General features: G+C 46.5%; 1 long non-coding RNA gene across 1 annotated transcript in view; it reads left to right on the top strand.

The window, feature by feature from the left end:
• LOC109299829 overlaps window positions 1-8,039 on the top strand; it is a 14,315-nt gene extending 6,276 nt beyond the window's left edge. The window contains exons 2-3 of the long non-coding RNA XR_002098011.1: window positions 3,692-3,695; window positions 8,027-8,039. This is a non-coding gene — a long non-coding RNA (uncharacterized LOC109299829). The remainder of the gene's footprint in view (window positions 1-3,691; window positions 3,696-8,026) is intronic.
• The last annotated feature ends 6,185 nt before the right edge of the window (window positions 8,040-14,224 follow it).

Genomic DNA, 14,224 nt, shown 5'->3' with positions numbered 1-14,224 from the left:
ACCTTGTCATGCATCCACAGATGCATCTCAAGCAGGTCCAAGGAGGTGATACTCCCCCTCTATGCAGCACTGGTCAGGCCACAGCTGGAGTACTGTGTCCAGTTCTGTGCACCCCACTTCAGGAGGGATGCGGACAACACTGAGAGGGTCCAGACGAGGGCCACCCACATGATTTGGAGACAACAAGGCAGACCTTACAATGAGAGACTGTGGGACCTGAACCTGTTCAGCCTTCACAAGAGAAGGCTGAGGGGGGACCTGGTGACAGTCTATAAACTCACTAGGTGGGATCAGAAGGGTTTGGGAGAGACCTTGTTTCCCCAGCACCCCCTGGCATAACAAGGAATAATGGCCACAAGTTGTTGGAGAGTAGATTTAGATTAGACGTCCATAAGAATTACTTCACAGTTAGGGCGGCTAGGAGCTGGAACCAACTTCCAAGGGAAGTGGTGCTGGCTCCTACCCTGGGGGTCTTTAAGAGGAGGCTTGATGCCTACCTGGCTGGAATCAGTTGAGCCCAGTTTTTTCTCCTGCCCAGGCAGGGGGTCGGACTTGAAGATCTACAAGGTCCCTTCCAACCCTACTTCTATGATTCTATGATTCTCTGATTTCAATTTTGCTGTTTCGAGCTCCAAACTAGTCAAAACAGCATTGAAACAAAACAGCCAGCAAAATTTCGCACAGCCCTAGCATATATATATGTTTCACAGGGTTTTTCTTATTATTAAGCTACATATTCATATAATTAAAAATAACTAAAGTAATTTTTATTCTGTGCAGAAATGATATTTCCCTGTGGAAGAGATTCTTTTGAGTCTTTTTAGTTTTTGTTTTGATCCATTACTTTTCTGTTTCTTTAGGACTATCAGCAGATTAATAGAACACTTGAGGTTCATTCACAGAAGAATCACTCGGCTGCTTCAGATCATATAATTTAGATGATTGGTTCCCTTCCCTTTAAACACCTGTTCTTTTACCTTTTGATTTTCTCCTGTCCAGCTTTACTTCTACAGCTTAAATGAAATCACTGGAAAAACCTGCTAACCACAAGAGCAGTAGGATGATGAAACAAGGGAATCTGTGGAATCTCATTCATTGGAGGTTTTCAAGAAGAGGTAGGATGAACATTTGTCTGGGATTGTTTAACAATTTGGCAGCAGGGTTGAACTAGAGTTTCCTCCCTCTAGGAAGGACACTAAGGCTAGGGACAGAAGCTACACATAAACTGATTTGTGATCAGAAACCAGTTTAAACCTGTAACAGAACAGAAGTTCAGTGCAGATTAGGGCTGGCCCCACCCACCTGCTTTCACAGAGCTGAGGCAGTAAAGCCTCTGTTACCTGGCCTCTGCCTGTCAACCTGACATGGGACCAAGTCATGCGGGACCATATTGAGAGGTGAGAAGAGGAAATCCCCTTTCTGCACCAGGGAAAGGTTCAGGGGACCCTGCTATAGGCAGGGAACTTCCTCTGAGGCCAGGGGATCCAGGTAACCCTGGGCTGGAGGAATTGTTCTCCCCCGGAGAGGATAGCAAGTGGTTGTGGGGTGTTTGCTGGGTAGCCAATCAAGAATGAGCATTTGACAATTCAGCCTGCATTAGGGTGCCTTCAGAAGTGGCCAGCAGGCTAGTAGGTGTGCTCTAGTGCACCCCAGATACTGATATGGGTCACTGCAGGTGTCTGGCTGCCTTTCAGGTTTCAAAAGTGAACATCAGTTCACTTTATTATCGGTTCAATCTATGCAGTTTACAGAAATCTGCAAAAACGGAATTGATTCAGCCTGGGACTTTTTGACTGTATTTAACCTAAAGGCCCATACAGAAGTGTAGCTTGTGGGTCTAACTCATGGCACTCACAGATAGTGCTATGAGTGAGATCAATCCTCACATGGGAGAAAAATTTTTAATTTGGATCCAATCCAGGGAGAGAGGCTGAATCTCTGCAACCTCTTTGCCTAGCTCTGCGCTCCCCTTCCCCCTCCACTTCCCATTCTATCTCAGAATGGAAGGGAGAGAAGGAAGGGGAGGGAGGTCTGTTCTGGAGTTTCCCCAGCTGTGCTGGAGTGGGGTGGATTGGAGCTCCAATCCACCCATCCCACCCTCCAGTGTGGGCTGAAAACATCCTGGAATGAGTTTCCTCTGCTCCTTTAATCTCTTCCATTCTGAAAACAGCACTGGGAGCCAGGCTAGGCTATGTGAGTCAAGCCCTGCTCCCACCGCATACAGACAGAAGTTAATGAAGGTGCTCTGCTTTGGAATGCCTTCACCTGAACCCTCACTTAATGAGGGGCCAGACTATGATGAGATTGGGCCCCTTTAAAGCACTCTGCAGTTGTGCACTTTTGTTTGGTCACAGCTGTAGACAACTTTCAGAGGCCAGATCAGGCAAAAGTTGTCACTTCTGTCTGCATCTTAAGTTTGTATGAGTTTATACAGTCTATCTTCTGTTTCCACTATTAACCTGTTCTTGGTTTTCTGCATTTTATAAATAGGAGGAAGAGCCAGATAGAGCTTGGAGAGCATTATTCAGGTGACCTGTTCCTAATTACTGGTTTGCCAGTCTGAATGTTGGTCCTGAACACCTGTGTTACAAAAGAAGTAGTTTTTAAGTGCAGTTAGCTTGTGTTAGGCAAGAAAAAAAGAGAGAGGGAGAGAGAGAGAGGGCAGTGGTTGTATCAAAAGGAAGTGCCAGGCATGAAAAGGAAGTGCCAGCCATCTTGTGAAAGTAATGCAAGTTAGTACTGAAATCAATAAATAGCTGTAGGAAAATCCTGAAGCAAAGAAATAGATTAAAGAATTTTTTTTAAAGAAAAGTTATAGAGAAAAAATGAAATCACATTTCAGGAGCCCTGAAGTTCTCCCCTTGAAGAAATAATTACTTTTCCCCTACATTTTGTCAAATTTATTGATCCTATCCTTTACTCATAAATGTTCAAAAATGGAAGCTATTAGGAGGTGGTATTACTGGTACTGAACACTTGAGTTCTGAAGAATTAGCAATTCTATACAAGGAAGATGCTTACAAGTTTTTTTTTTCAAAATATGCATATACCTTATTTCCTTTCATATGTCATATAACCTTATTTGTTATATAACCTTATATTTAGGATATGGTTTTGCCAAATGTGACAGCCAAGAAGAGTCAAATAAATTATATTTGGTGTTTGATTTGGGGTTTTTATCAAGGAAAATCAGAGCTCCCACTACACCCTTCACTCACCAGGATGTGGGTCCAGCTGAATCTGCCCTCCTGCACTGTTTTGTGGTGCTAAGCAGCCCTGATATGCTGGTGCCCTGACCATGCCATTGCCCCTCACTTTGGATCCACAGCCCCCTGGCCCTGCTGGTGCCCCTCACTTCCAAACCATAGTCCCCTGGCCCAGCTGGTGCTCCTCACTCTCCACCCGCAGCCCCCTGCTGGAGGGGGCCACCAACTGTCAGGGCTGCAGGGCTAGGGATCTGGATCTGCAGCCCCCTCCCTCCACAGAAATATGTGAGTCCTGGCTGCTGCCTGTGGGATGTGGCAGCTGCTCTGGTGGAGTGAAGCAAGGAGCCTGGCTCCCCCTCCCCCAGAGGTAGCACAGCCAGAGCAGAGCCCATCATGGGGTGAATGCGAGCTGCCTACTACGGGCTTGGATATGGGGTGTGGCTCCCTCCTGCTGCATGGACTCCTGGGGTAAGGCATGAGGGGAGGCATGTGTCCCTCAGATTTGTGTGTGGAGTGGGTGTGAGCTGTGGCTAAGGGCTCCCTGCCCTGCTGCCCTCCCCCTAGGACCTCCATAGTCCATCAGGTGGGACCCAGCATAGCAGAGCATATTGGGCCAGGCACCACTGCTGCAAGCCCTACATTGCCAGGCAATCAGGGGGTGCCTCACCATAGCAACATGGGGCTCCCAGAGGCAGCAGCATTAAGCTTTCTGTTCCCATCCTGCTCTGCCCTGCCATGCTGCTGCTGGGCCACAGAGGCCTCAGGGGGAGGACAGCGGGGCAGGGATCCCTGAGCCTGCATCAGGCAGCCTGCCTCCACTCCACACATAAATCTTTGGGGCACATGCCCCCCCATACCCTCCTGGGAGTGCATGCAACAGCAGGGAGCCAGGCCCCCCTGCCCCCAATGAATTGGCTGCGTCTCCGTCCCATGCCCCACTGGAGCCTGCAGCTGTGCATTCTGGTCCCAGGCCTCAAACCCCACACACTGACCAGGCTGGGCAGAAACCCAAAGTATTTATAACTTACTTTATTATAATGATTGAAGCACTGGTAGGCTTCTACTTGCTTTAAAATTATAAACATATCAATAAAACATTTTATTCAACTGATACTTATGTATATAGTGGTGTTACATTTTAATCATGGAAATATGCAGACTTTGGAGATTTTAATCAGAGAATTTGTGATTTTAAACAGAGAAAACCAGGATCCTGGATTATAAATCACATTCCTGAGCCCTCTGACCATTTTCATTGCCCTACGCTTATTACCTCTCAGCTCTGTGTTCTTGGTAGACAGTAAGCTGACTATAAGTGAACAGTGTGCCCTTGTTGTGAAGAAGGCTAACATGGTATGCAGCCTGCCTGACTCACAATGGACTCATCCCCCACCTCTGCCTGAACAGGAACTATGGCAGAACTGATTAGAGGAAGGACTTACAAATGACAATGAAGATGCAGTGGGAAGTACACCTAAACCCCTCCAAATAAGGATGACAGGAGTGAAGCAATTCCCCTGGCCTCATTTACATGGGAGATGGGACAGGAAAGCACCTTCATTAGCATCAGGATGGAGAACAGAGATTCTAAGGCAAGGACCACACTGAATTCTGGGACCAGAGAAGCAGGGGAGCACTGCATGATGGGGGATCCCTGCTCCAAATGCTAATCAATCCTTTGTCTACACACACCCAGTTCAGCATTCATCAAACCAATCCTAGTAATGACTCCTTTATTGGTACCCACAACACTGAATCTGCCTGTTGCATTATGAACTGTCTCAGAGTAATGCCACCCATAGCCAGGGGTGATCAGTTCCTATTATCCAGCATATGAGCCATTGTTTACTCATAAACAAACCTAGTGTTCTCCCTTAAGCCCCTACAAAAACCCCTGCCTCAGCTTCAGTCTGTGTCCTGGTGTTTGGATCCAAAAGCTGCACCAGTTCCACTCCTTTTCTGCATGGAATACCTTCAGTGAGTGTGCTGGGGCTCTGCCCATCAACAAACACCTGAGAACCTTGGAGTGATGAGACCTCAACTCTCTCTCTTTTTCTCTATCCCTCTTTTGTTTAAGCCCACTTTCTAAACCTCAGACTTGGTTCAATCTTTCTCTCTCCTTCTCTCTCTTACTTCAGGCACAGCTTTCTAAACCTGACTTTTGCTGATCAAACTTCAGCTAGACTTCCCCAAATACCTACTTGGAACTGTGTAATAATGTAACTGTTTTGTTTGCTTTTCCTTGTATGGCTATTACTACTAGTATCATCATAAGTTTCACGTACCTGGCAATAAAATAATTTTTATAGTCAAACTGGCTGCTATACTTTCTCTCCCTCTGAACCTCATTTACTCTTCCTTCTCCTCTACCTCCCCACCTACTCTGTAGCAATGCTTCTTTTACCTAAGCACAAGTTCCCTGTAAAGCCCAAAGATCCTGTGGGGTCTGCTCATCAAGGAAGTTACTACTAAGGCACTTATGACAAGAGATTGGGGCATGCTGAGTTTTGACGTGTGTAAGGGTATCAGCTAAAAGTGATTATCAGACCCAGCCTGCTCAGACGTACCTTGTTAGTGTGTGTATATGTGTGCCTAACTGCATTTATTATTGTCTTGCTGAAATAAGGGGTGTGCTGAGCTGAGGCCCATGAGGGTTTCAGCTGAAAGTGTTGATCGAACCCTGTCCACTCAGAGGTACCCTATTAACCTGTGTGCATGTGTTTGACTGTTTTTTATTGATTATTCTATTGTGCTGAGCTGTGGCATATGACAGAGTCAGCCTGTGAATGCTGGCTGATCCAGCCAGATGAGACATACTCTATTCCTGTGCTGAAGTTGGGGCACATGTGGTTATCAGCCTGGAAATGCTGAGTAACCCAGCCTGACTCAGATGTGCTCTGTTAACCTGTATATGTGTAAGTGTTTGATTGATTCAGTAGCTGGAGGAACCCAGCCCCATTGAAACTAAACCCTGCAAGGTAGCTCCATTGGGGTGAGGACGTGCAGAAGGGAGAGCTAAAGCTCCATGTAGAAACACAAGTGACACAAGCAGCACATTGATAGAATTACAGAGACCCCAGAAATGTAACTCTAATAAATGAACATACCCCAAAGGAATGGGTAAATCTGGTAGCATACTGGACTCTTTTCAAATTCTCCATATCCTTTCTGTAGTAGGGGACCCAAAACTTGATGAAGAACTCCAGATGTGACCTCACCAATGCAGAATAGAGGGGAGTAATCACTTCCCTTGACCTTCTGACAACACTCCTTCTAATGTAGGCCAGTATGCTGTTAGCCTTCTTCACAACAAGGGCACACTGTTGATTTATAGTCAGCTTACTGTCTACCATAACCCCCAAGTCCTTTTCTGCAGATCTGCTATTTAGCCATTTGGTCCCCAGATTGTACCAATGTGTGGGATTGTTCTGTCCTACGTGCAGGACTTTGCATTTGTCCTTATTTAACCTCATGAGATTACTTTTGATCAAATCCTCCAATTTGTCTAGATCTCTCTGAAACTTAGTGTTATGCTCTAGGGCTGTGCAAATTTCACCAGCTGTTTCATTTCAATGCTGTTTTGACTCATTTTGAGATTGAAACAGCAAAATTGAAATTAAATGAAGGGCTTCAAAAAAGCCTCAACACGAAATGAGGGCAGTCAAAACGTTTTGAAAGTTTTGAAACATTTCAAGTTTCAAAGCTCAAGCTGGGCTTGCCTGCAAGGAAATAGAAAGTAAGGAGAGGGTGGGGGAAGGGTGGGGAAGAGGGGGGAAGGACTGGTCTCATATTGACTGTGTAGCTGGCCACTGACTTTGATCCTTACCTGGGGTCCCTTCCAACCCCAGTGCTCTGGGGGAGGAATGCAAAAACAGCATAAAAGACAGCACTGTTTGAACTGCCCTGTTTTCTGGGGTCTGATAGTTACTGAGCCGTGTCTTCCAACAGCTCAGAAGTGTTAGACAGCAAAGTCTACTACTAGCATTAATTTGAATGATTTCCTATTTGCTAGCCTAGTCTAGCAAGTGATTTTCCAGCATACCTTTTGCTTTCTTCTAGACCCTTTTATTTTATTACTAATTCATTGATTTATTATTTTCAATTTTATAATTATAGGATAGGATCACACTATACAATTTAATTTATATAGGAAGGGAGATAACATTTTTTTATTTCTATACGTTTATACATTGCAGCATAGACTACACACCTTAAAGAATTTATATAGGAATGCAGATACATTTATATATTTGTATAAAAACAAGACACTGTGAAACACACCATGAAGCATGGTGGAGAGGCAGCTGACAAGTCTTCAGGGAGGGGTAAAGGAGAGGGTAGAGGGAGAGGTGTAATCCCGCCCCCCACCCAAACTGAGACGCAGCCTCCTTCATACAACTAGAAGGGATGAGTCTTCTAGAAGCAGCAAAGAGAGGAGAGCAGTGCCAGTGCCACTGCCTGTGCCTGAGATTACATCCCCTCCAAAAGCACCAGCCATAACTCCCTGTACCACCACCATGACAACAACCATCAGCACCAGAACCAGCATGACAGTCTCCTCCATCTCCATTTCACTTCCCATGCTAAGACTTCCAGTGCCAGAGGAAGAGCTGGATCTGGATCTGAGTGCCCCAGCAAAGGAAATTCTGGGGAAGGAGGAAGTATTAGGTGAGTTTGGGCTTCACAGCCCTCAGGTTTCCCTTAGACCCAGGTCTCCTTCCCCAGAAGGCACTTCAGAGAAGAATGAGGTAGAGGTTCTGGAGGCAAGCGGCTCAGCTGTGTTCTCTCATCCTGTTGCTATGCCTCTTTCTACTGAGGAGGGTGAAATTGCAGCATCTACACATGTACCTGCACCCCAGAAGTAAGGGGGTAGTGTGGTCTGGGATCATTTTGAGCTGGCGGATGATCCCACATACACTATCTGCCTGCGCTGGCAAGACAAAACCGGCTGGGGCAAAGGAACAAAACACATGAGCACCACAGGGAAGCTGGCACATCTCCACAGGCACTACCTGCTTGCCCTTGCTCCTCAACCTGGCACAAGCAGGAGCATGCCCAAAAGGAGGTCCCCCTTTCACTCCAAAGCCCCCGTCCCACCAAAGCAGAGGCAGGCCACCCTGGAACAGTGGGGGAAAGGTGGACAGAAAGCAAGGTGTGTTGCATGCGAGAGTAAGATCACTCAGAGCACTGGGGAGAAACTTGCTATTGATAGCCAGTCCTTCTCCTCAGTTCAGGCAGCTCATGGCACTCATGGCCCCATACACTTCATCTCAGACATCTAGAGCAGTCAGGGTGGAGATCAGGCCTACCTCTCCCTCACAGAGCACTGGTGTGGCCAGTCAGGCCATTGGTTGGCTCTCCTTCAGGCCAAGGTGATGGATGAGTACCACACAGCAACTGAGATCATGGGGGCCTTGAACCACTTGGTGCAGGGGTGGTTCATTGGCCAGGGTGAGCTCACCTGTGGGTTCATGGTCATCAACAATGGGGCCAATATGGTCAAGGTAGTCTGTGATGCCAACTTTTTTGGCATCCGCTGTGTGGCACACAAGTTCCACATCATTGTCAGGTATGTCTTGGAGGGGAACAGGGCTGATGATGATGGCACCAGCACCACCAGCAATCTCATTTCCGAATGCAGGAAGGTGGCAGGTTACTTCCACCAGAGCATCAAGGAGGCAAGATGCTGCAGGACAAACAAGCAGAGCTTTACATTGCGTAGCACAAAATCATGCAGGATGTGGAGACTCGGTGGAACTCCACATACCTGATGCTCTAGAGGCTGGTGGAGCAACAGAAGGCTATCCATGAGATGGCCTTGCTCAGGGAGATTGGGATCATCTTTCCCCTTAACAGAGATGAGCAGGATATCATCTCCCAGATCTTGGTGGTCCTCAGGCCCTTCCTTGAGGCCACTGAGATCCTCAGCACTGGCAATGGCCTCCTTAGCCAGGTGATCCCCATGGTGAGGGAACTTCAGAGCCAAATGGAGATCTTCCAGGGGATCAGTGTTCCTGGCTGGGGCAAGCTGCTGTCACCAGATGTGCAGGCATTGGTGAGGCAGCTGAAGGAGGGCTTCAGGAAATGGCTTGATCCCTTGTGGTCTGGTACGGTCCACATGCTAGCCACCATGTGTGACCTGAGGGTAGAGGGCAGCATATGCAGCAGCCAAATCATAAATCAGTGGAGGGAGGTGCTGGTGAAGAGAGTCAGAGATGGCAGAGGCAGGGGGATATGGAAGAGGAGGATCCACTGTCCCATGCTAGCACTCCGCCCACAAGCCAGTCTCCTCCTCCACCACAGGTGCTGTCAATGTGGGCCAAGGCCATGGCTTCCATGGTGGGGTCCAGAGGCACCATACCCCACCATAAGGCAGGTAGCACTCAGCCCTTGGTGGCTGCCTATCTTGATGACAACGTGGAGCCACTGCTGTGCAGCCTCTTGGTCTACTGGGCAAGTTGCAGCCAGATGTGGCCGGATCCGGCCATAGTTGCCCACAAACATGTATCCTGTCCACCAACAAGTGTTCTGAGTGAGCGGGTGTTCAGCATTAGACCAACACCCTTAGCACCTGACCAGAAGGAGGCAGGGTCCTAGGCGCATCTAAGCCCAGGGCTGGGGCTGGCAGGGAAAGTTCTCTGGCAGCTGCTAGATAGGAAGCTCATGCAGGAAAGGAAAGAAAAGCTCTGTGACAGTTTGGCTGCCTGAGATGACGCTGGTGCTACTGTGCTGCTCACTGTGTCATTTAAAGTGGTGGACCAGGATGAGGATGTAGGGGAGGAGGAGACCTCATTGGGGCACCTTGTCATGTAGAGGCCCCAGCACCAGTGAGGCACACCTTAACACACACACACACACACACACACACACACACACACACACACACACACAGAGTGAGGTCATGCCTTAACATACATGCTGGAGAAGAAGCTCTTGCAGGAGAGGAAAGAAAGGTTCTGTGACAGTTTGGCTGTCTGAGATGCTGATGATGATACTGTGTTGCTCACTAAGTTATTTTATTACCTGTTGCAATTTAAAGTGGTAGACCAGGCTGAGGATGTAGGGGAGAAGGAGGCCTCATTGGGGCACACTACCATGCTGTGTAGAGGCCCCAGAGTCAGTGAGGACACACCTTAACATACACACAGTGTCACAAGTTTTGCTTGTCAGCAGCTTGAGGTGCAGTTTCTCAGAAACTCCTGCACATATCTCCTTGAAACACGGCAAGCTTCATGGCCTCAGCAGGGCCTACTGTCCCTGCAGGTTTCATCCACATCAGGCAAGAAATTACAAAGTTATAGGCAGTTTCATGCTTCCCCATTATAACCTATGGGTGAAACAGCGAAACAGCGAAACAGTTTTGATGAAACAAAATGGAACAGTACTTTCAAAATGAAACAAAACTCAAAGCAAAACATGTGCCATTGAAATGTCAAAACAGAAGTCAAAACCATGCTGTTTTGCATAGCCCTACTATGCTTCAGCATGTGTACTACTCCCCTCAGTTTGTCATCTGCAAACTTGCTGAAGGTAAATACCATCCAATCTTCCAGATCAGTGATGAAAATATTAAACAAAACTGTCCCCAGGACCAACTTGATACTGCCTGCCAACTAGATATCAAGCCACTGATTTCTACCCTTTGAACCTAACCATCCAGATAGTTTTCTATCCACCTTACAGTCTGTTCATCCAACCCATATTTAGCTTGCTTGTGAGAATGTTGTGGGAGACTGTATCAAAAGCCTTGCTAAAGTCCAGGTATATCACATCCACTGCTCTCCCCACATCCACAGAGCCAGTCATTTCATCATAGAAAGCTATCAGGTTGGTCAGCTATGCCAAGTCCTTGGTGAATCCATGCTGACTGTTCCTAATCATCTTCTTGTCCTCCAGGTGCTTAGAAACAGATTCCTTGAGGACCTGTTCCATGATTTTTCCATGGACTGAGGTGAGGCTGACAAGTCTTTAGCTCCCATGATCCTCTTTCTTTCCTTCCTTATAGATAGACATTATATTTGCCCTTTTCCAATTGTTTGGGTCCTCTCCTTATCACCACAAGTTTTCAAAGATAACAGCCAGCACCTCTGCAATCACATTGGCCAACTCCCTCAGCATCCTTGGGTGCATTGCATTTAGTTCCCTGGATTTCTATACATCCAGCTTTTCTAAATAGTCCCTAACTCATTCTTTCACCACTGTCAGAACCTCACCTACTCCCTAAACTGTGTTTCTAGGTGCAGTAGACTGGGAGTTGACGTTGCATGTGAAGATCAATGTAAAAAGGAATTGAGAACTAAAAGAGACTGAATACTTCAGCCTTTTCCACATCATCTGTCACTTAGTTGGCTTGCCTTTTCAGTAAGGGAACCACATTTTCCCTGATCTTCCTCTTGTTGCTGACATATTTGTAGAACCCTTCTGGTTGCCCTTCACATCTCTTGCTAGCTGCAACTCCAATTGCATAGTGACCTGCCTGATTTAATCCCTGCATGCCTAAGCAATACTTGTACGCTCCTCCCTAGTCATTTGTCCATATTTGCACTTCTTGGCCAAGCTGGTCTTCTGCCATGCTTGCTAGTCTTCCTGTACATCACAGTGGTTTATTCCTGTATCCTCAGAAAGATTTCTTTAAAGTACTGCCAGCTCCCCTAGACTCCTTTCCCCCTCAGACTGGCCTCCCAGGTAATCCTGCCCATCATTTCCCCGGGTGAGTGGAAGTCTGCTTTTCTGAAGTCCAGGGTCCTTACTTGGATGCTCTCCTTCTTTCCTTTCCTCAGGATCTTGAAAAAAATCATCTTGTGGTTGCTACTACCAAAGTTGCCATCCACTTGTAAATTCCCTACCAATTCTTTCCCATTTGTGAGCAGCAGATCAAGAAGAGCATGGCCCGTAGTTGTGATGAGTGATGTTGCAGCCATGATGGTCTAGCCACAGTACGATACTGCTTGGGTTGCATCTGCTTGTAGTGAATGCCTGAGAACACAGCATTAAAACAACTGTTCAGAGTGAAGAACCACGACCAGCACTAGACATCCTGAACATTAGAAGGAAATATCCTTGTGATATTTCCTGTTGTAAGAAACACAGTTATATCTAATAATTATCAGCCAAATTATTTCATACTTTTAAAAAACCTGCAGAACTGACAAGAACAATCTAAGCTATCTATTCCAAAGCATGAAGAAATATTCTGCATTCGAATACATTTTGTAGGAGGGGAAATGTTCTGAGTTAATAGTAAGTTGTGATAAATAGTGCTGAGAATTCCTGTCTTTCAGGGAATTTTGATATTTTCAAATTTGTTCTCATACTGAAATGGGACAGAAAGTCAAAGTATCAACATTGTTCACAAAACAGGAACTGTTAGAAATTTTCAATTGAAAACACTGAACAATTTCATTTTGACGTTTCATTTTTGAAAGAAACATTCTATTTCACTTTGTTGAACATAATCACATCATTAGGTTTCATCTTAAGTTTTGTGTTGCATTGCGTCTGCTCAACTGGCTATTCTTCCTCATGGAAATTCTAAATTGGGTACTTCATGTCCCCATTTTCTTCCCTGGGCTGAACTCCCAAAGAGATGCATATTTACAAAAACACTCAGGTCCTGTGTAATGTGGCACTTCACTCAATGCAGTATGTCCCAAGCAATGTAATCTAGTCAGGGAGTCAAGTGACAGAAAAAGAATTGAGAGACAGCATTTGGACTATAGTGCTAACAAGGTACAGCTCACGTAGAAACAGATTAACATTGAACTGAACTGATACTATGTTTCAATTCAGTTTAACGAACTGAAATATCAAACTAAACATATTGTATCTGTGGTACTGAATGCCAAATTAAACATAATTCATTGTCTAGTCTCCCGATCTTTACAAATAAGGGAGTGACCTTGCGAGATGTCATTTGGAAAATGTTGAAACCCAAGCTGATCTCCAATCACTTTTCATTAAGCAGCATTTCTTTCTTAAAAGAATATCCTCATCTTTCACATGGGATTCAGAAAACCAGAGGACTTCCCATGCTGGGCCTTATTACATGGTAATTTTGGGTGACTTCTGGAGCTCTTAACCCCTTGGTTATCTGCACATTAACATCTAAAACTAGTTTTCAGCACTTACTGGGCATTTCAAAGTAACAGGTTCTCTCTCATCCATGACACCCAACTTGTGTTACACTAAGTTGTAGCCCCTTTAGGCTACACCTTAGTGTAGACACCCCACCTGTCCCCCATCCCCTCCTGGCCCAGATAGGGCTCACTGCCCCTCTACCCTCCATGTACTTGCTCACTGCCCCCTGCCTCCACCCTCTGCTACTTGTGGCTACCCATGCTGTCTGTCCTGGGGGAGCAAGCAGGGAAGAGTTTACCGGCCTGTCTGCTACCACCTGTGCTGCCACTGCTGCTCTCCAAGCAGGCTTCTGGGGAAGAGCAGCAGCAGTGGCAGCTGGATAGGCAAGTTAAGCTTTCCCTGCTTGCTACTCTGGAATATACGGTGCAGGCAGCCACCAGTAAATAGAGGGGAGAGGAGGGACCCCAAGCACGGTGGGGAAATCTGAGGGGCAGGGCAGAAGCCTGGAATGGAAGGACTGAATTGAAATGTTAAGAGAGAAAATATTCTTTGCTCTCTTTCAGTCTTTCAGGCTCCTGATGGCCTGAAGTGTGACTGCTCCAAACTCAAGCTAGCACTGACATCAATCAACATTTGCATGGCTCATAATATAAGGTGTACCGAGGCCCTTAGGGGAGAAATGGAGCTGCACTATCCCATAGAGAGCACAAAAAAAGAACATCTCCCAGAAATCACCAGTGCATAAACCACTGGTGCCTCCCACGACTGGGGGACCGTGGCGGCAGCCAGGGGGTGCGGGTTTGTTGGTGACCAGCCACAGAAGCCGGTGGCAGCTTTGGCAGCAGTCCATTGCGGGGGAGCAAATGTCCCCCCATACCTCCTCTACGTGTCGCTTATGCCCCAGTGCATGGAAGATCATGTGCATTATTATATCCATTTAA

This window comes from Gavialis gangeticus, unplaced genomic scaffold (genome assembly GCF_001723915.1).
Source record: "Gavialis gangeticus isolate Ggan-Ray unplaced genomic scaffold, GavGan_comp1, whole genome shotgun sequence".
Lineage (NCBI taxonomy): Eukaryota > Metazoa > Chordata > Crocodylia > Gavialidae > Gavialis > Gavialis gangeticus.
Note: the sequence above shows the minus strand (reverse complement) of the source record. Positions and strands in the feature narration are given on the sequence as shown.